The sequence below is a fragment of the Bubalus kerabau genome, chromosome 2 (assembly GCF_029407905.1).
Source record: "Bubalus kerabau isolate K-KA32 ecotype Philippines breed swamp buffalo chromosome 2, PCC_UOA_SB_1v2, whole genome shotgun sequence".
Taxonomy (NCBI): domain Eukaryota; kingdom Metazoa; phylum Chordata; class Mammalia; order Artiodactyla; family Bovidae; genus Bubalus; species Bubalus kerabau.
In genome coordinates, this window is record NC_073625.1 from 172,927,870 (window position 1) to 172,948,277 (window position 20,408).

The 20,408-nt window shown below is 42.5% G+C and overlaps 1 long non-coding RNA gene across 1 annotated transcript; it reads right to left on the reverse strand.

The window, feature by feature from the left end:
- Positions 1-855: 855 nt before the first annotated feature.
- On the reverse strand, positions 856-20,392 carry LOC129644095 (uncharacterized). The gene is made up of 4 exons (XR_008710737.1): positions 20,318-20,392; positions 19,185-19,260; positions 8,846-8,982; positions 856-1,015 (listed from the first exon to the last, which is right to left on the reverse strand). It is a non-coding gene; the product is annotated as an uncharacterized LOC129644095 (long non-coding RNA).
- Positions 20,393-20,408: the final 16 nt, after the last annotated feature.

Genomic DNA, 20,408 nt, shown 5'->3' on the forward strand with positions numbered 1-20,408 from the left:
TGCAGAGGGTGTTGCCTGACAAGAGCTGTGACTTTTGTAGAACTAAGCAGCTAATGCATGCCAGCCTAGCAATGCAGGGTCTGGGGAAGAACTGCTATGACCATTGTTTCTCTCTCCAGTGTCCTGTTGGTCCTTTCTATTGGTCAAAACCAACTGAGTAACCCTGGGGCAAGGGACCCTTTCGATGGAGTTCATGCCTATCAACCTTGAAGACACAGCGGAATGGAGAAGGATGAAGAGTGAGTCTAGGAAAGTAAACAGAAGAGATAGAACACAGTGTTGATACACAGGGTCAACTGTGGATTATGGTTATAATAACCATATTGTAACATACGGTGTAATAATGGAAGCCAAATAACGATCTAGACAACACCAGGTTATAACTGAATTAGGAAGATGGGAAGAGTACACGTATGTGGTTGTGGATAGAAATGTGCATATATTCTTCCATGGTGAAAGAATCATGCCCCCAAAGTGATCAAATATGTCACTAATGGAAGGAAATATGAGAGAAGATTTAGTGTGAATGCCTATGAGAAAATGAAATAGAACAATAAAGAAATCAACTGGGAAGATCTTTCACATCTTTCTCAGCCCTAACACATTATTATTATTATTATTCTCACGGTCCATAGGTGGAAAATTCTGCATTTGACAAGTGAAACCTCCACCTCAAGAACAATTAGTAATTTAAAAATCCTGAATTAGATGTTCTCACAGTCTCAAAAATATCATTCCACGGATTACTTATTAAGTACAAAGGGAGAATGTACCTTCACCGTGGCAGTCACTATTTCTGAAGCACGTGGCCAAGCGTGGCAATAGTTGCGAAACTGGTAGAGAAGGACTGACCTTCTGTGCTTCTTGACATGATGTCAGGGGAAGACACAGCCTTTCCAGTGTGGTATTCTTGCCAAAAATGCTTGTCCTGACTTTAGTAGAGGGAAACTTTATGGCATCTATCCAGGCCAGATAGCTGGCCTGTTCTCTTCAGGGGCAGGGAGGACAGGGAGAGCTGAAAGAAAACCAACAATCAGATGCAATGTGTGAACCCTGACTGGACCTAAGTTAGGAAAAATTAACATTTCTAAGGCATTTTATGGAACAATGGGTATCTTTGAAAATGGGTGATGTTATTGACCTGACCCCATTGAATTAGGGTCAATTTTCTCAGGTACAACAATGATGCTGCAGTTATGTAGGAGATTTTCATAATCTTGGAAGTTGCTGTTGTATTTAGGGGTGAAATGTCGTATATCTGCCTCCCACTTTCAGATGGTCTGGCATAAAGGAAGTGTAGAAAAAGATGGAGCATGGTCAGATGTCAGCAAGAGCCCTTTAGATGAGGACTATTCAGGTATGAATGCTGACTACTATTCTTTCAACTCTTCTGCAGATTGAAAAGAAAAAATTGTAAGTACTTCTGAGGAGGGACAAATGTCAGGAAGAGTGGGCTGCTGTTTCATAAACAAGCCTTGTTCAACATGAACTCTATCTACACAGTACATGTTAAACCTTGAGAAAAAGTAATAAAATAAAATAGGTCGAAGTCAACAGGAGAAACATTACAATTTTGGGAAATGTCATTTGGAAATTAGTACATTTTAAGTTTGACTAAAAGATATGCTGTTAAAGTGCTGCACTCAATATGCCAGCAAATTTGGAAAACTCCAGTCCTGGCCACAGGACTGAAAAAGGTCAGTTTTCATTCCAATCCCAAAGAAGGGCAATGCCAAAGAATGCACAAACTACCACACAATTGTACTCATCTCACATGCTAATAAAGTAATGCTCAAAATTCTCCAAGCCAGGCTTCAACAGTACGTGAACCATGAACTTCCATATGTTCAAGCTGGATTTAGAAAAGGCAGAGGAACAAGAGATCAAATTGCCAACATCCACTGGATCATAGAGAAAGCAAGAGAATTCCAGAAAAACATCTACTTCTGCTTTATTGATTACGCCAAAGCCTTTGACTGTGTGGATCACCACAACTGTGGAAAATTCTGAAAGAAATGGGAATACCAGACCACCTGACCTGCCTCCTGAGAAATTTGTATGGAAGTCAAGAAGCAACAGTTACAACCAGACATGGAAAAATGGACAGGTTCCAAATCAGGAAAGGGGTACATCAAGGCTGTATACTGTCACCCTGCTTATTTAACTTATATGCAGAGTACATCATGAGAAATGCCAGGCTGGATGAGGCACAAGCTGGAATCAAGATTGCCAGGAGAAATATCAATAACCTCAGACACCCAGATGACACCACCCCTATGGCAGAAAATGAAGAGGAACTAAAGAGTCTCTTAAGGAAAGTGAAAGAGGAGAGTGAAAAATCTGGCTTAAAACTCAACATTCAGAAAACGAAGATCATGGCATCCAGTCCCGTCCCTTCATGGCAAATAGATGGGGAAACAATGGAAACAGTGACAGACTTTCTTTTCTTGGGCTCTAAAATCACTGCTGATGGTGACTGCAGCCATGAAATTAAAAGATGCTTGCTCCTTGGAAGAAAAGTTATGCCTGACCTAGACAGTATATTAAAAAGCAGAGACATTACTTTGCCGACAAAGGTCCATCTAGTCAAAGCTATGGTTTTTCCAGTGGTCATATATGGATGTGACAGTTGGACCATAAGGAAAGCTGAGTGCTGAAGAATTGATGCTTTTGAACTGTGGTGTTGGATAAGATGCTTGAGAGTCCCTTGGACTGCAAGGATATCAAACTGATTGATTCTAAAGGAAATCAGTCCTGAATATTCATTGGAAGGGCTGATGCTGAAGCTGAAACTTCAATACTTTGGCTACCTGATGCGAAGAACTGACTCGCTAGAAAAGACCCTGATGCTGGGAAAGATTGAAGGCAGGAGGAGAAGGGGACGACAGAGGATCAGATGGTTGGATGGCATCACCAACTCGATGGACATGAGTTTGAGCAAGCTCCGGGAGTGTGTGATGGACAGGGAAGCCTGGCATGCTGCAGTCCATGGGGTCACAAAGAGTTGGACACGACTGAGTGACTGAACTGAACTAAAGTTTGGCCAAGAAAGAATGGCAGGTGAGTTCTAGGGTTAAAACTTGCCTGGAGAACCTCTCAGCCTGCTTCATCCACTGCAGAGATTGATAAAGTGAGGCTCAGAGGAGTTGAGTGACTTGCCCAAGGTCACACGCCTACGAAGCAGCAGGGCCAGGTCTAGGATCACCACCCATCTGCTTCAGGAACCTCTCCTTTATGGATCATGAATCGGTCATCTTCTATTGTATAGTATTACTGCATAGTGAGCCCACAACTCAGCAGTAATCTGTGCACTTTCTCAGGAAAGATGACAGCAACAGATGTGAAAAGGGGAGGAAGAGGGAAAACCAGGAGGCTGCAAAGACCACAGTTGGATATTGGCTGGTAGGGAAATGGAGACTGACAATGAACAGTAGTTACCCTCAGGCAGTAAAGGATCCATTCCACCAAATTAGAGGGTTTCATCAGTTCACAATGTAATTGGCCATTAAAGCTTAGTAATTGATTCTAAGAAGCTTGACTCCGAATATTTGTCCCAGCTGTCAAAAGTCCATGCAGTCCAGATAGACAAAGCAGCTTTGTAACAGCTCTTGGTGATCACTGAGATTTTTAGACAAAGATAAACAGTTCTTAAAATTTGGGGCACTTGGCTAGCTTTAAAGAATATTTGTCCAATTTTCTTGCGACGTTTTAAGACTCCAGACAATAAGGGTGGGTTTGACAATGTATATTTTATTATTTTCTCCAATATCTTTGTTTTATTAAGTTTATTTATCTCCTTATTTGCACTGGGTCTTAGCTGCCACGTGCAGGGTGTTTTAGTTACAGCAAATGGGATCTAGTTCCGTGACCAGGGACGGAACCTAGGCCCCCTGCATCGGGAAGGTGCAGTCTTAGCCACTGGACCACCGGGGGAGACCCTCCTGTATCTTACTATAAAAAGTTTCCAAACATACATAAAAGTTAAAAAATAAAACAACTTCTGAACATTCATATACACATCACCTAATTCTACCATTAATATTTTACTATGCATCAGTCCATCTCTCTTTCATTTACCAATCCATCTTATTGTTGTAGGCATTTCAACATAAGCTGCAGATGTTAGTATGTTTCCCCCAAACACTTCAGCATGCATATCACTAACTAGAATTCAATATTGTACGGTTCATTTTTGTTTCTCTACAGGTAAAATTTCCATGAAATGTACAAATCTTAAGTGAGCTGTGAGGTCCGACAAACAGTAAACACATGTGCAGTGTAAATTATCATCAAGATACTGAATAGGAACATCACACACAGAAAATTCCCTCGCACCCTTTCCCAATAAATTCCCAAGTACCAAGAGGCACCCATTATTCTGAAAATTTTTCACCAAAAATTAATTGTGTCAGCTCTAGAACTTTATGTCAACAGAAAAATACAGTATGTTCTCTTTAAAAAAAAAAAAAAACTGAAGTAGAATTTAAAAAACAAGTATAAACAGTATTATTAGTTTCAGGTGTATAAATATAGGGATTCAATATTAGAGTATACACGCTTTATGGTGGGTTTCTTTTACTCAGTGTTTTAGGATTCATTCATGTTATTCTGTATATCAGTAGTTTGCTTCTCTTTATTTCTCAATAGTAGTCCATTGTGAGAAGAACATAGTTTGAGATTTATTCTCCAACTGATAAACAGCTGATCTGTTTCCAGTTTGGGGCTCTTATGAATAAAGCTATTATGAATGTCTTTGTACAAGTCTTTTTGTAGACATTTGTTTTCGTTTATCTTGAGTAAATACCTAAGGATGGAATTTGTGGGTCATAGGATATGCATACGTTTAGTAACATAAGGAACTGTAAGACTTTTTTCAAAGTGGTCATACCATCTCACCATCCATGGGTGAGAATTCAATTTATCCCACATGTCCATCAAACTTTGTTTTATTCATCTTTAATATTAGCCATTGTGTTGGAGTGTAGAGTATTATTTATTCTGTGATAAATGCATTAATACCATTAAAGTCAGTCTTTTTTTTTTTTTTTTTTGACCCTGTGAAGTGCAGGATCTTAGTTCCCTGACCAGGGATTGAACCCACAGTCCCTGCATTTAAGGCGAAGTCAACCAGTGAACTGCCAGGGAATTCCCAGAGTCAATCTAGTTATAGAAAAAAAGTGTACCCCAAAAGAAGTTAAGACTTTCTTTTCTTGCACTCACAGGAATTGACATACTTTAAAACATGTACCTTTAGCCTCTCTTTCTCTTTTTTTTGACTTGGTCTTATTTGTTGCCTTGTAGTTTTTTTTAATTGTGGTAAAATACACTAAGCACACACACACCCATAGCCAAATTTACCATTTACCATTTTAACAATTTAAAAGTATACAACACAGTGGTATTAAGTACATGTCTGATGCTGGGCGACCACTACTGTGTGTAGCTGCAGAACTTTTCCATCAGCCCAGATGGAAACCCTACTTGTCAGTCTCCCTTCTCCTTCCTCATGGCCCCTGGCAGCCACAAAGTTGATTTGCATCTCTATGGATTTTCCTACTCTGGGTATTTATAAAAACAGGATAATAATTACAAGATATTAAGAATAACCATAGATTCTTTGGATGACAGGACACAACACAAAGACACCCTGGGTAGAGGAAAGGCAGAACACTTTGTTACTTCTGTAAATGAGAGAAGGCTTCCCTGAAGGACCAAACTGGGTTTGCACCTGAGACAGGGTAGGAAGAGGCTGGAGCTGGAGGAAGCAGCTCACATATAACAAGCAGGGTGACATTAACTTGATTTTATGGGCTTCCTGGGAGTTGGGAATTTTGAAGAATCATGTAGGTCTAAGGAAGAAGAGGTCACCCCTGTTGGGTATCTGGGGACCTCTGGCGACAGGGAATGTGCGTATATACCCCAGGAGTGCCAGAGCCCCAGAGGAAGTAATTAGGGTGGAGGCTTAGCAAACCGCCCACGAAGAGGAAATACGACTTTTCACCATGACTTTAAATTGGGTCAAGACACTCGTGAAATATCATACAGCAACTTTTTGTGTCAGGCTTCTTTCATTTAGTACAGTGTTTTCAAGCCTCATCCACATTGTAGCATGCATCACTACTTCATTCTTTGCTATGACTGAATATGATTCCATTGTATAGATATACCATATATTTTTTATTCTTTTATCCATGTAATGGATTTTTGGGTTGTTTCCATCTTTTGGCTATTATGAATAGTGCTGCTATAAACATTCACATACGAGTTTTTATTTAAATACTTATATTCAATTCTTTAGAGTATAATTGTAGGAGTGGAATTTCTGGGTGCTAGGTAGAATACTGAGGAATCTCTAAACCGTTCTTCCCAAAGGCTACATGATTTTACATTTCCACCAGAAATGGACAAAGGTTCGAATTCCCCTACATCCTCACCAACACTTACTACTTTCCCTTTTCGAATTATGACAGTCCTAGAGGGTATGAAGTGGTGCCCTCTGCAGTTCTGATTTGTGTCTCCCTAACGGCTGATAACAGCGAGCACCTCTTCCTGTGCTGCTTAGCCATCTGCATGCTTTCTTTTGAGAGTTGTCAATTCAACTCCTTTGCCCATTACTAAATTGGGTTGTTTGTCTATCTTAACTCCATTAAGCAACTTTTTTTCCCCCAAATAATTTCCTCTTATTTTCAATACAAGCATACCTCAGAGAGAAGAATGGTATTGCAGGTTCAGTTCCAGACTACCACAATAAAGCAAGTATCACAACAAAGTGAGTTATATCAACTTTATGGTTTATCAGTGCATATACAGGTTATGTTTACACTATATTGTAGACTCTTTTGTGTGCAATAGCATTATGACTAAAAAAACAATGGACATAACTTAATTTAAAAATAACGCTGTTGGGAAAATGGTGCTGTTATATATGGTCAATATGAGGCTGCCACAAACCTTCAGTTTGTACAAAATGCAATTTCTGCAAAGTATAAACTATAAAGGAAGCCTGCCTGCGTTTTAATTCTAACTTAATAAAAGATTAAAGTCTGTTTACTCCAACGTGGTATTTTTTAAAACATGCTTAAACAAAATGTGTGCCTTGTTTACATAAAAGGATCAGCTTTTCAGATGACATTATTCTAGTTTTCAGAAAAAGAACTGAATGTCCTGATTAGGAGGCATTACGTTAAACTGAAATTCAAATCTTATCTTATTATCAAAACAAAAAAGATCTGAATATCCTGATTAGGAGGCATTACATTAAACTGAAATTCAAATCTTATCTTATTATCAAAACAAGTAGCAACAACACTGTTCTTATAACCAGAGATGTTAAATACAATGGAGAAATGAGTCTCCTCAATTAAACCTGATTAATCCTCCAGATCATATTTTGCTATTTGCTAAGTCACGTCAGTCGTGTCCAACTCTGTGCCACCCCATAGACGGCAGCCCACCAGGCTCCGCCGTCCCTGGGATTCTCCAGGCAAGAACACTGGAGTGGGTTGCTATTTCCTTCTCCAGTGCATGAAAGTGAAAAGTGAAAGTGAAGTCGCTCATTCATGTCCGACTCTTTGCGACCCAATGGACTGTAACCTACCAGACTCCTCCATCCATGGGATTTCCTAGGCAAGAGTACTGGAGTGGGTTGCCATTGTGGGCAAAAGTTCATCAAGCTGTAGCAATAAAAACTAAATTTTAATACTATAAAAATTAATCAAAAACAGGCCTTTGCCACTATAATTCTAATCAGGTTTTTTTTGCCAGCATCAGACAAACTATCATAATCAGGAAAATCAAAGCCAACACGACCAACTGAAGGATTTAATTTTCACATATATATCAAATTGCTAACACCCAAGCATCAGGGAACACATGCAAACTAACTTCTAGTAAGTACTAATTGAATTCAACCCATTTAGGAACCACAGTTTCTCAAAGTGGGAAAATAGGGCAAAGCAGTCGAATAGACTTTGAACTTTCAAGTGCTAAATAAGTGGCCATAAAACATATAAACAAGAATAAAGATTATTTAGTCTAGAAATATGAGTGCAACTAGGTTTTACATCAATATCTCTTTTTAAAAAAAGTTTCCTTGATCTTAAGGAAAATTTATCTGGAGATCTGCCTTACAGATGAGAAACAGGGCAAGAAAGAATGGACTCCTCTTTCAATTTCACATGTTTCATTTAACATTTTGGTATCCAGTCTGGGAGAGGAAGTTCATTGTGACATATAGGTTGTTTGATGAACCCAAATTTTTCCGTTATAAAAATGTCAATCAATAAATACAGAAAGAATGATGGAATTTTAAAATATCACCATTTGGCAACCATCTTAATAATTTATTAGAGCCTCCCTGGAGGCTCAAACGGTAAAGAATCTGCGTGTAACTCAGGAAACCCAAGTTTGATCCCTGGGTTGGGAAGATCCCCTGGAGGAGGAAATGGCAACCCACTCCAGCATTCTTGCCTGGCAAATACCATGGAGAGAGGAGCCTGAAAGGCTACAGGGTTACAAAGAGTTGGACACGACTGAGTGAAAAACACTTTCACTTTTTTTTCACTGATTAAAGCAAGGATCATCAATGGACATTAAACTTACTGGGTGAAAGTTTGAAGAGTGATAGGATATTTATAGTCTCAAAGTATCTCCATATCAGATGTTTATTAACTGCAAAAGACATTTATTAATTTCAGATTTCTGCATAATGAAGAAATCTGGCACCACATTATCAAGTGACCAACAAACATCATATTAAACTAATAGATACCACGTACTTCTTAAGATGATGTACTGGCAAGCAGGACTGGACTCAGGTGGGAGAAATGAGGCATTTAGGGCTCACCTTGTACTTGCATGTAGCTAAGAATGGGTATCTCCTTAAATGTTGTGCACTGGGTACTTCCTCTGCTTTATCCAAGTCCCAGCCCTGTTTAAGAAGAGCAAGTTGCTTTTGTGCTGCTCTGGCCCAAAGTGCATAACCTGAATCAAATCACAAAGAAAGAAACAAGAGATGAACTCAAAATGAAGGACTTTCGGGACTTCCCTGGTGGTCCAGTGGCTAAGACTCTGTACTCTGAATGCAGGAGGCCCCAGTTTGATCCAGGCTTCCCTGGTAGCTCAGACAGTAAAGAATCTGCCTGCAATGCAGGAGACACAGGTTTGATCCCTGAGTTGGGAAGATCCCCTGAAGAAGGGAATGGCTTCCCTTCTCCCATGGAGTGGGAACCCACTCCAGTATTCTTGCCTGGAGAATCCCATGGACAGAGGAGCCTAGTGGGCTACAGTCCATGGGGTTGCAAAGAGTTGGACATGACTAAGTGACTAACACACACACACACACACACACACACACACACACTCCTGTTTGATCCCCTGGTCACGGAACTAGATTTTACAAGCCACAATTAAGACCAGGGGCTGCCAAATAAATATTATAAATAAAAATTTTAAATTATTTTTAAAATGAAGGACTATCTACAAAATGACTGCCTTATACTTTTCAAAAATGTGAGTATCTCTAAACACAAAAGCAGAGCAATGGTCCCAAGCAAAAGGAGACTAAAAAATATGACACTGAACGCAACACACAGTGTGGGGTTTTCATCTTCTGTGAGGGGCACTGTTGTGAGAGTTGGTGAAATCTGAATAAGAACACTAGATTAGCTAATGGCTTTGTGTACGATGATTATGCAAGAGGATATATTTGTTTTTAGGAAGGTCTGACCCACATGGGCATCATGCCAGCAACTTACTTTCAAATGGTTCAGAAAAAAATATGGGTAAATAGATAAATAGAAAAAGATAAGCTTAATATGGTAAAATGATAATGTTTCAGAAATCTGGGTAGAGGGTATATAGGAATTCTTTGTGCTATTATAACTCTTCTGTAAGTCTGAAGCTGTGTCAAAATAATTTTTAAAATCAAATCTCTAATAGGAGAAGTTAGGGAGAATAGGAAGAAGGCAACATGTACAAAGCAGAAGTACATTTTCCAGAACTAAAGGCCAGGGCCTCAATCTGAAGGATCACATCTAAGAAGACAACACATGAGAAGACCAGAACATTGAATTTTAATAGAAAATCTTAAAGGCCCCGGAGAGAAAAGATGGAGTTCCCACAAAAGAATGAGAATTAGACTGGCAGCAGACTTCTCATTAGTAATTACACCTAGAAGCCAATGAAACAGTGTTTTCAGAGTGCAAACAGCGTGAAACTAGTATTCTCTACTATGTCAAACTATCTTTTAAGAGTGAAGATAGATGTTTAGGTATTCAGAAACTATGGAGGTTTATTCCTCAAAGATCCTTACTGAAAGAACTACTTGTTGAGCCCTATATCAAGGTCACAGGTGTGGAGCTCTGCAACAGGGTCACAGGATAAAAATTTCTGGAATTGATCAAGCCCCATAGCAACTGTGGCCATGACCCAGATCTAAACCAGCCAGTTCCCTGACCCCATATTAGGTAACATTCCCACCCTATTACCCAATCTGGGCTTCCCTGGTGGCTCAGAGACTAAACAATCTGCCTGCAATGCAGAAGACCTGGGTCAGGAAGATCCCCTGGAGAAAGAATGGCAACCCACTCCAGTATTCTTGCCTGAAGAATTCCATGAACAGATGAACCTGGCAGGCTTCAGTAAATGGGGTCATGAAGAGTCAGACATGACTGAGAGACTAACACTCACTCATTACCCACCCTATTCAGTTCAGTTCAGTAGTTCAGTCATGTCTGACTCTTTGCGACCCCATGAACTGCAGCACACCAGGCCTCCCTGTCCATCACCAACTTCCAGAGCCTACCCAAACTCATGCCCATTGAGTTGGTGATGCCATCCAACCATCTCATCCTCTGTCATCCCCTTCTCCTCCTGCCCTCAATTTTTCCCAGCATCAGGGTCTTTTCAAATGAGTCAGCTCTTCGCATGAGGTGGCCAAAGTATTGGAGTTTCAGCTTCAGCATCAGTCCTTCCAATGAACACCCAGGACTGATTTCCTTTAGGATGGACTGGTTGGATCTCCTAGCAGTCCTAGGTCTATAGCGTCCCAACCAATCACCTGATGCCAGAATTCCAGTAGGAATTTTTTCTGTCTTGAGGCTATAACAATTGGCTGCTAGTCTGCAAAAAGGTTCAGCTCTCCCTTGAGCCAGCCTGCTGTTCTAACCACGTCTCCCTTTTTAATAAACTTTATTCTCCTCTCATTCTGTCTCATGTATGGAAATTCTTTTCCAGGCCACTCACGAACCATGACACTACTTACTGGTATAATCTGAGAAAAATGAAACTGGCCTATAAAGATGAAAATTGACTGAGATATGAAAAGCATTGCTGGGAAAATAAGATAGTGAAAGTGTTAGTTGCTCAGTTGTGTTCAACTCTTTGTGACTCCATGGACTGTAGCCTGCCAGGCTCTTCTGTCCATGAAACTCTCCAGGCAAGAATACTGGAGTGGGTTGCCATGCCTTTCTTCAGGGGATCTTCCTGACCTAGGGATCAAATCCGGGTCTCCTGCATTACAGGCATATTTTTTACAATCTGAGCCACCAGGGAAGACCAATAAATGTGTTGCTGCTGCTGCTGCTAAGTCGCTTCAGTCGTGTCCGACTCTGTGCGACCCCATAGACGGCAGCCCACCAGGCTCCCCTGTCCCTGGGATTCTCCAGGCAAGAACACTGGAGTGGGTTGCCATTTCCTTCTCCAGTGTGTGAAAGTGAAAAGTGAAAGGGAAGTTGCTCAGTCGTGTCCGACCCTCAGCGACCCCATGGACTGCAGCCTACCAGGCTCCTCCATCCATGGATTTTCCAGGCAAGAGTACTGGAGTGGGGTGCCATTGCCTTCTCTGAATAAACGTGTTACTAAATCTAAATACGGAGAGACTTAGAGACAGCGAGTGCACATTCCAGCTGAGCTCAAATAAGACATTCCGCCTTCTTGTTTCACTCTTCATACTGTAAACAGATGTCCTTCCTATAGTCTATTCAGTGCCACGTTTTTCACATGCTTGTGCTTTTTGTTGGTGATTTTATGTTTAAAATGGCCCCAAGTATAGTACTGAAATGCTCTGAAGTGCTCTGCAGCCCAGGCAGGCCACAATATATACTGCAGGGAGAGTATGCGTGTTAGATACACTTCACCCAGACATCAATTATAGTGCTGTTGGTTCTAAGTTCAATGGCAATGAATCAACAATATTAAATGACATGTCTTTAAAAACCGAGCAACTGAGCACACACACACAAATGGAAACACACATTGAACAAGGTCAGAACATTGATCAGCTGTTGCAAATGTGACCAGAAAAGGCAGGAGCCTAACCCTGTATTTCCTCTGGGAGAAATGATTCAGTATTGGCCAATTCAGTGCTGGCCATAACCTTCTAGAGCATAACTACTGCAAATTATGAGCGTCTACTATAATTCTTTTTCAGTTAACTTAGCATCTACTGTTTACTCTTTATGGTGTTTTCTTTCTTTACTTTGTGTTCTTAGTTAATTAGAATTTATTCTGAGTTTCATCCTCTTTATAGCTAAAGGATCTATCTTAATATTTAAGGATAAGAGAGTTTATTAAAGCGTAGTATCTAGAGTTTACAAAACAGGGCTTTTCCTTCCTTGACAGGATAAAATGTAAGTATGCCTACTGAATGTTCTCATTGCTAAGAACCATATCAAGCAGTGTGGATTCACTCAAGTCATAGGAATGAATCAGGAATTTTCAAGCTATTATGTTTAGCTTTACATAAACATTTCATTTGGTAAAAATCCCTGTCTGTGCTAAGTCACTTCGGTCATGTCCAACTCTGTGTGACCCCATGGACTGTAGCCCGCCAGGCTCCTCTGTCTGTGGGATTCTCCAGGCAAGAATACTAGAGTGGGTTGTCATGCCCTCCTCCAGGGGATCTTCCCGACCCAGGGATCGAACCTGTGTCTCTTATGTCTCCTGCATTGGCAGGCAGTTTCTTTAGCACTAGAGCAACCTAGGAAGCTCCAAACCCCCTAGGTTCAAACATCTGGCTCTTCTGAACTGGCAACTTCTTTCTGGGATAGGGTGCATCTAAGATGACCGAGATCAATCAGCTAAGTTCAAGAGTTCTGAGTTATATATGTAGATGACATCACCTTATAGTAAAGGACTCGGAATACTGAGTGTAAAAGGGACTTTTTAGGGTGATGGAGACATTTTCTATCTTAATGGTGGTGGTTGTGGTTACATGGCTGCATATGTTTGTCAAAATTCATCAAACTGTACATCTCAATAAATATGACTTAAAAAAAGAGAATCCTGTGGAATCTGGGACAAAAATAATGCCAATAGAAGCTAAGCAGTAGAGAGCAGTTTCCTTCTTTATTTTGGCTTATTCTTAGTCAAAAGGCTGAGATAGTTTTATTTTTGAAAACTTACCTTAAATCTAGAAACAGCTTGTTTTCCACATTTTCTTCTCCAGTATCATTTTTTATTTTGGATTTAAAATTGCCTTCTACCAAAAATTCAAAATTTTCCTCAAAAAACAAAGTTTTATTTGTATCCAAGAGTGTTTTCAGCCATTCTTGAATGTGATTTAAATCTTAACTCACAGAACTCATTTATCTGAGATTTTATAATGTCCCTAGTTGAAGAAGGGCTTCTGCAGTGGCTCAGCAGGAAAGAATCTGTCCGCCAATGCAGGAGATGTGGAGAACCAGGTTTGTTTCCTGGGTTGGGCAGATCTCCTGGAAAAAGAAATGGCAACCCACTCCAGTATTCTTGCTTCAAAAGCCTCACAGACTGAGGAGCCTGGCACTGGCATGCTACAGTCCACGGGGTTGCAAAGAGTTGGACATGACCGAGTGACTAAACAACAATTCATTGAATAAAGGATTCTGACCACAAGTGAAACAGGATGACTGGGGTAAGGAGGGGAGGCAGAATGGCCTTGCTTCAGAATTTTCCGGCTTCTGGGTGTTCACAAACATGAAAGTTGTGTTTAAAAACCTGGTCACATAAGGCTCCTTCCCCTCCCACAAGGTATATAGACAGGTGAGTGGATGAAAAGATTTCCTGGCACTTAATCCCTTTCAGGAGGGAAGAATTTAAGACACGGACGAATGGGTCAGCTCATGTTTCTTACACTGAATGCCTCAGAAGGGCATGGAGATGGGCAGATACCTGGGCAGGTGTGGCTCTGGTTTCCCAGAGATTAGATGGCAATCTTTTCTGAGGCTCCCAGAAGCTCAGTCATGTAGAGGTCAGTTTTCACCAGGGCCCCCCTGCAAGGTCTAGACATGCCATGGACCTTTGCAGCTCCCTCTCTGCTAAGGACAGGAGACATCTTCCACACGGTGGCAGCTATGTCGTGGAGTTTGGACAGACCTATCAGGTGGCAGGACATGCTCTTGTTTACTTCTGGAAACAAGTTGATGTTTCAGGCTCTCTGAAGGCCCACTGTATAGGGGAAGAAGCCTGCTTTCTTTACAAACTAGCTGTGCAGCCTTGAGGGGCTGGTTTTTCCCCACAGTAACAGCACAGTGCGCCTCCCTGGGTTCTGGAGAGAATTAGTTCAGGATCGTACAAGTAAGGTCATAGCAACTGACACAACTGTTACTCACATGACTCCTTTCTCTCTGCACAGATACGAAATTCACATTTCCCTTTATGCTTTGTTTGCTAGGAAGCAAGGAACTAAGCTTTCCTTTTTTATTTAAAAATTAACTTCCTTTAGCCTGTGTTTTCTGGTATAGTTTTTCAACTTCAGTTTCCAATTCTCCCCTAGATTTTGGTCTGACCCAAAGTCCTCTTTTATTTTCAGGTCTTGATGAACATCTAGCCTGAGAACTTGAATTTCTGGATTCCGCCCCCCCCCCCCTTCCAGTTTGACTGGTTTGGGGAGTGAATGGATTTAACAAGCAGGCAAGCAAGGACCTCAGCAGAACAATGGGGAGAATTGTCAGGGGCTGGATCTTAAGTTGGCCCAGATGGAGGAAGCCAGCTCTGAGTAGTCTGTATAGGGTGGACAGCCTTCATCCTTGCTGATGTCAGTATTCAGGGATTTCTGAATGGTGAACTGCGGACTGTGGTACTCAGAGTGTGTGCAGGCAGCATTCCGAACCACCTGGGGGTCCAGATGAGGGTGTCCAGACTTTGAGGGCTCTGCAAAGGTGGGGAGGATTATGGCATTTTTTATAGTTTTTATTGGAGTATAGTTGTTATGGCAACCTACTCCAGCACTCTTGCCTTGAAAATCCCATGGACAGAGGAGCCTGATAGGCTATAGTCCATGGGGTCGCAAAGAGTCGGACACGACTGAGCGACTTCACTCACTCGCTCAGTTGTTTTACAAGATTGTGTTAGTTTTGAGTGTACAGTAATGTGAATCAGGCATATACATATACCCACTCTTTTTTGGATTCTTTTGCCATATATAGGTCATTACAGAGTATCGGGTAGAGTTCCCTGTGCTATACAGTAAGTCCTTATTAGCTATCTATTGTATATATAGGAGCGTGTATATGTTAGTCTCAATCTCCCAATTTATCCCTCCCTTCCCCCATTTCCCCCCTGGTGGGAGGATTATGGTTCTCTGGGAATTGAAGCTTGTACAATTTGGAGGGCCCCGTTTAAGAAAATAATACAAAAAGAATCCACTTTTGCAGATGCCATAAATCACAGGACACTGAACAGCCTGCTAGGGCTCTGCTCAGGGCCTTGGCAGGGGCCTCTGCAAAGTGGGGAACATGAAGCCATACCACCCAAGTCTCCAAGTCTACCTGTGTCCTATAGAGGTGTTGCGGCCAGGACTGCAGACACAGTCATGAGCAAAGGTACTGAGGCAGGAGCCTAACCCAAGTTAGACTGAGCTCATGAACAAGAGTGAAGAGAAAGGAGGCTCACATGGGGTTCTGGAGCTCAGTCCCGGTGTTCCAGATGCCAGGCTCAGGGCTGGCAGCTCCAGACCCCCCTCCACATGAGAAGGACTGCATCTGTGGTCAGAGGACAACATGCCCAGATGAAGTGCAGACGTTAGGAAGGTCGCACTGCCCTCTGCATCTTGTGGCCACATCAGGCAGAAGGTAAAGTCTGACAAGGACTTGCAAATATTAACTTGTTTGTTCACTTATTCATTCAGCAGTTACTTTGTGCATCTTGGAGGGGAAAAGACTCAGGGTACTCACTGTCTAAAAGCAGTGGCTGGCACCTAAGCATGAAGTAACCAGGGTCCCAAAGGAAGTCCCCTGTGGACCCCTACTCTCTGAGTAGTGAAGAAAACTGTTCTGGTTTTAGCATCAAAAGTCCTGTGTTTTAAGAAACCCCTCAGACCAGGCAAATAGGGACAGTTGGTCATCCTAGGAGGGAGGGACAGTGACCAGTTTCCTTGGAGGGAAAAGGGCATCAGGTGGTAGAGGGTGGGGGCGGCGTCCCTGGGCTCAGCCCTGAAGCCCCACTCATTTCCCTTCAGGGAGTGGCAGGGAATGGTGGCCTCATAGACTTTCTGGTCCAGCCCTGAGGAATGAATCCACATTTCTCAAGAGTGTGGGAGGCTGCTACAAGTTTTAATTCTGGGCCTGCCACCAGACGAGAAAGTGTAAGGAGAGACAGTGGCTGGGAATGAGCCTGGAAGAAAGCCTTAGTGGCCACCTCTGGGGCCTGAGCCCAGAACAGAGGGGAGCAGCAACCGAGTCAGATGCAGATGTGACGGAACTCAGAGCAACTCCCTGAATCAAGAACAATGAACCAAGGGGCTTCCCTGGCAGTCCAGTGGCTAAGATTCCAAGCTCCCAATGCAGGGGGATGGGTTCCATCCCTGGTTGGGGAACTAAGAGTCCATATGCCACTCTGCACAGTTAATGAAGAACAATAAACCAATCCACTAGCAAAGGGACTTTCAGAGTCTCTGAACCCTGTAGCCACTTACTCCTTTTCCTGACGACAGAACATGTTTAGAACAAACAGCAGAGAACAAGGAACTTGGAAGGAATACAGCATCCCTTTTTCCCCCTAGGCCTCTCATACGCAATGGTCTGTCCAGATTAGGGAACTGGCTCTGGATTTTTAATCTGATATCTTCATGTTTAGTTTGTCCCACACCTGCCTGAAACCACATGCCAAATATTGTGTATATAAACAAGCTCTTGAGAAGACAGCATTCACCAGGGGTCTTGAAGCTGTTCAAGGGACTTCCCTGGTGGTCCAGTGGCTAAGATTTCAAGCTCCCAATGCAGGGGGCCTGGGTTCAGTTCCTGGTGGGGGAAGTAGGTTCCTCATGAAGCAATTAAAGATCCTCATGCTGCAACTAAGATCTGGTGCAGCCAAATAAATAAATATTAAAAAAAATTTTTTTAAGTTGTTCAAGATCAGAAACAGATTAAGAAACATAAGACTAAGTGGTTTCTAAGCCTCCTATTTTGTGTGTGTGTGTTCAATGAATTTATTTTTTTGCCCACAAGTTGATTTTGTTCCAACCCCAAAGATAAAATGTTGCTTCAAAGAATTCCTGACCCTAGGAAGGTGGACTCTCCAGTCTGCAGGGGGCTGGGAGAGGATTCCTTTCAATGCATTTTAGGGTTCTTGTTCATTTTTACCTGTGGTCAACCTAGGACCTCGTAGGGCATGGTCTTTCAGTGTTCCTCGTCCAGGCGTAAAGGGCCATCCCAGTGACCACTACCAGCACAGCTGGCCTCCCCGCAGACCCTATGGCCTTTAAACTCATCGACAGAGGAGCCCTTGCCCCATGGAAGACATATGCGCTTTTCACTACCGTCATCTTCTCAAGGTATCAGAGTTCGCCCCTTTTGAAGGAAGCCGAGCTCTCTCCTCTCCCACTCTCAGCTCTACCTAGGCTAGATCAGCAAATGGACTTGGGACTGCTGGTTCCTTTCTTTCTCTCCTGTGAATCACACCCCACCACCACGGCTTCTTAGAAAAGCAGTAGCTTCCCAGAAACCATGTTTCTAAGATCACGCATGCGTCCCCCTATTTTCATAGTCTGTGATTCCTTGATAATACTCAAGATATTTGATGTGAATGTATAAAAATGATCACACAGTGAAGTGTAGGTGTCCAAGAAGCCCAAGCATTATCACTTTGAGAAATATACTAAATATTCCTATCAGGGAATACAAAACAGCTTTCTCTTGTGAAAGGGTATCTGTGATGGTTAACTTCATGTGTCACTAGACCAGGATAGTGGGCACACTGTGGGGTGCCCAATTGTTTGGACAAGCATCAACCTAGATGTCAGATATTTTTTAGAGGTGATTAACATTTAAATCAATGAATTCTGAGGGCTTCCCTGGTGACTGGGTGATAAAGAATCTACCTGCCAATGCAGGAGACACAGCTTCGACCCCTGGTCTGGGAAGATTCCACATGCTGTGGAGGAACTAAGCCCATGCAGTACAACTCTTCAGCCTGAGCTCTAGAGCCTGGGAACCTCGACTACTGAAGCCCGCGCCTCCTAGGGCCCCTGAAGTGAGTGAAAGATCACTCAGTCGTGTCCAACTCTGCCACCCCACAGATGGTAGCCTGCCAGGCTCCTCTGTCCATGGAAATCTCCAGGCTAGAAAACTGGAGTGGGTAGCCATTTCCTTCTCCAGGGGATCTTCCCAAGCCAGGGATTGAATCCAGGTCTCCCACACTGCAGACAGATTCTTCACTGTCTGAGCCACCGGGGAAGCCCTGTGATCCACAACAAAAGCCACCACAATGAAAAGTCTACGCACTGCAACTAGAGTAGACCCTGCTCGCTGCTACTAGAGAAAAGACTGCACAGCAATGAAGACCCAGCACAACCAAAAATAAATATAAATTAAAAAAAAAAAAAATCAATAAACTTTCAGTAAAGCAAATGACCCTTCATGATGTTGGTTGGTCTCATCCAATTAGTTGAAGGTCTTAAGAGCAAAGATTAAGCATTTCCAAAGAAGAATTATCCTTAAAACTGCAAGGTAGGAAAACTGCCTGAGTTTCCAGCCTACGTGTCATCAGACTTAGACTCAAATTGTAACATCAACTCTTATCTGAAGTTCTAGACTTTCAGCCTGCCCTAAATAGTTCCAGGACAGTCCTCAGAAGCATGTGAGCCAGTTCCTTAAAATATGTCTCAATCTCTATCCTGTTCTCTTTCTAACAGAACTCTGGCCAGACTCCATGACTGGACTCATTTATTTCAAATTACAACATGGGGATTAACGTAGTAGATGACTCACCAAATGGTCGCAACTGGTGAAAGCAGCCCTGGGATCATTTGGAACAAATTACTACTATTAGGCAGGAACAGGGTTTCTGGAAGAGGAAATAGCAACCCACTTAAGTATTCTTGCCTGGAAAATCCCATGAACAGAGGAGCCTGGTGGGCTACAGTCCATGGGTTGCAACGGGTTGGACTCGACTGAGCGACTAAGCTTTCTCCTTTCTAGACAAGAACAGGGTACAAAGACAAAACCCAAACCATAATCTTCCAGGTGCTTGTTCCAAGTTTCAAGTAATATGGCCAAAGACCCCAATTTGGTCAAATGGGCTGAAAGCAAGTGGGTTAACATGACAAGTTGGTCAAAAGAACTGTTCGATTCAAAACGAGTATCTTTTGCTTTTTAATAGATATACCACTCTATGCTGTTAAAACTTTTTCACCAAGAGCATATATCCATATTACTTTCATAATTTTACAAAAAGATATTGAATATGTTCAGGCACTGGGTTTTTTGTAGTGTTGGTGGAAAAGTAGCTGAAGAAGACATGAACACTTTCTCACTGTTCACAGATAAAGAAATGGGAGCTGGACTGCCACATGGGAATCCCCCTGGGTTCCAGGCTGGTGACCAGAGCTGCAGGAAACTCGAACTTTCCACAGGCCTCCTTCCTGCCCCATGCGTGGAAGAGCCCACGCCCTGAAAGCCCGAGTGAAAGGTAAAGGACCCCCCGAGGGACTTTCAGACTCCTGAAAAAGCAGTCATTGCGGGTGGAGGTTGATGGTAATAACAGCCACCCAGCGCCTTGTCCCTTTTGCCCCACCAGAGGGCTGGGGAAGTTCTAGAGCGTTATTTCATTTAGCAAACCTGACCAAGTTTTCTGGGGAGATAAGTCCTGGGGAGAAACTTTCAGTTTATGAATAAATACCTTCGGCCGAATTTTTAATTTCTTTTCAGTTTACTATTTTTCTTAATAGATTCATAATATGTAACCAGTTAAAAGAAATGCGGACACCGCCGCAGGGCGCTTAGAGTTAGGAGGGAAATCATTAAAATTACCGGCCAAGGTAACTTTGAGAGAGGCTAGTGTGTGGAAAACGGGGCGGAGCCGCGTGGCCCGGACTCCAGGGACCCACCCCCTTCCCGCTCACCTCCACCCTCCCAGCTCAGCCACCGGGCCCGCGGGCTATCCTGCAAAGAGTCGTTGCGCAGCCGTGACGTCACTGCGTCGGGGCGGAGCCC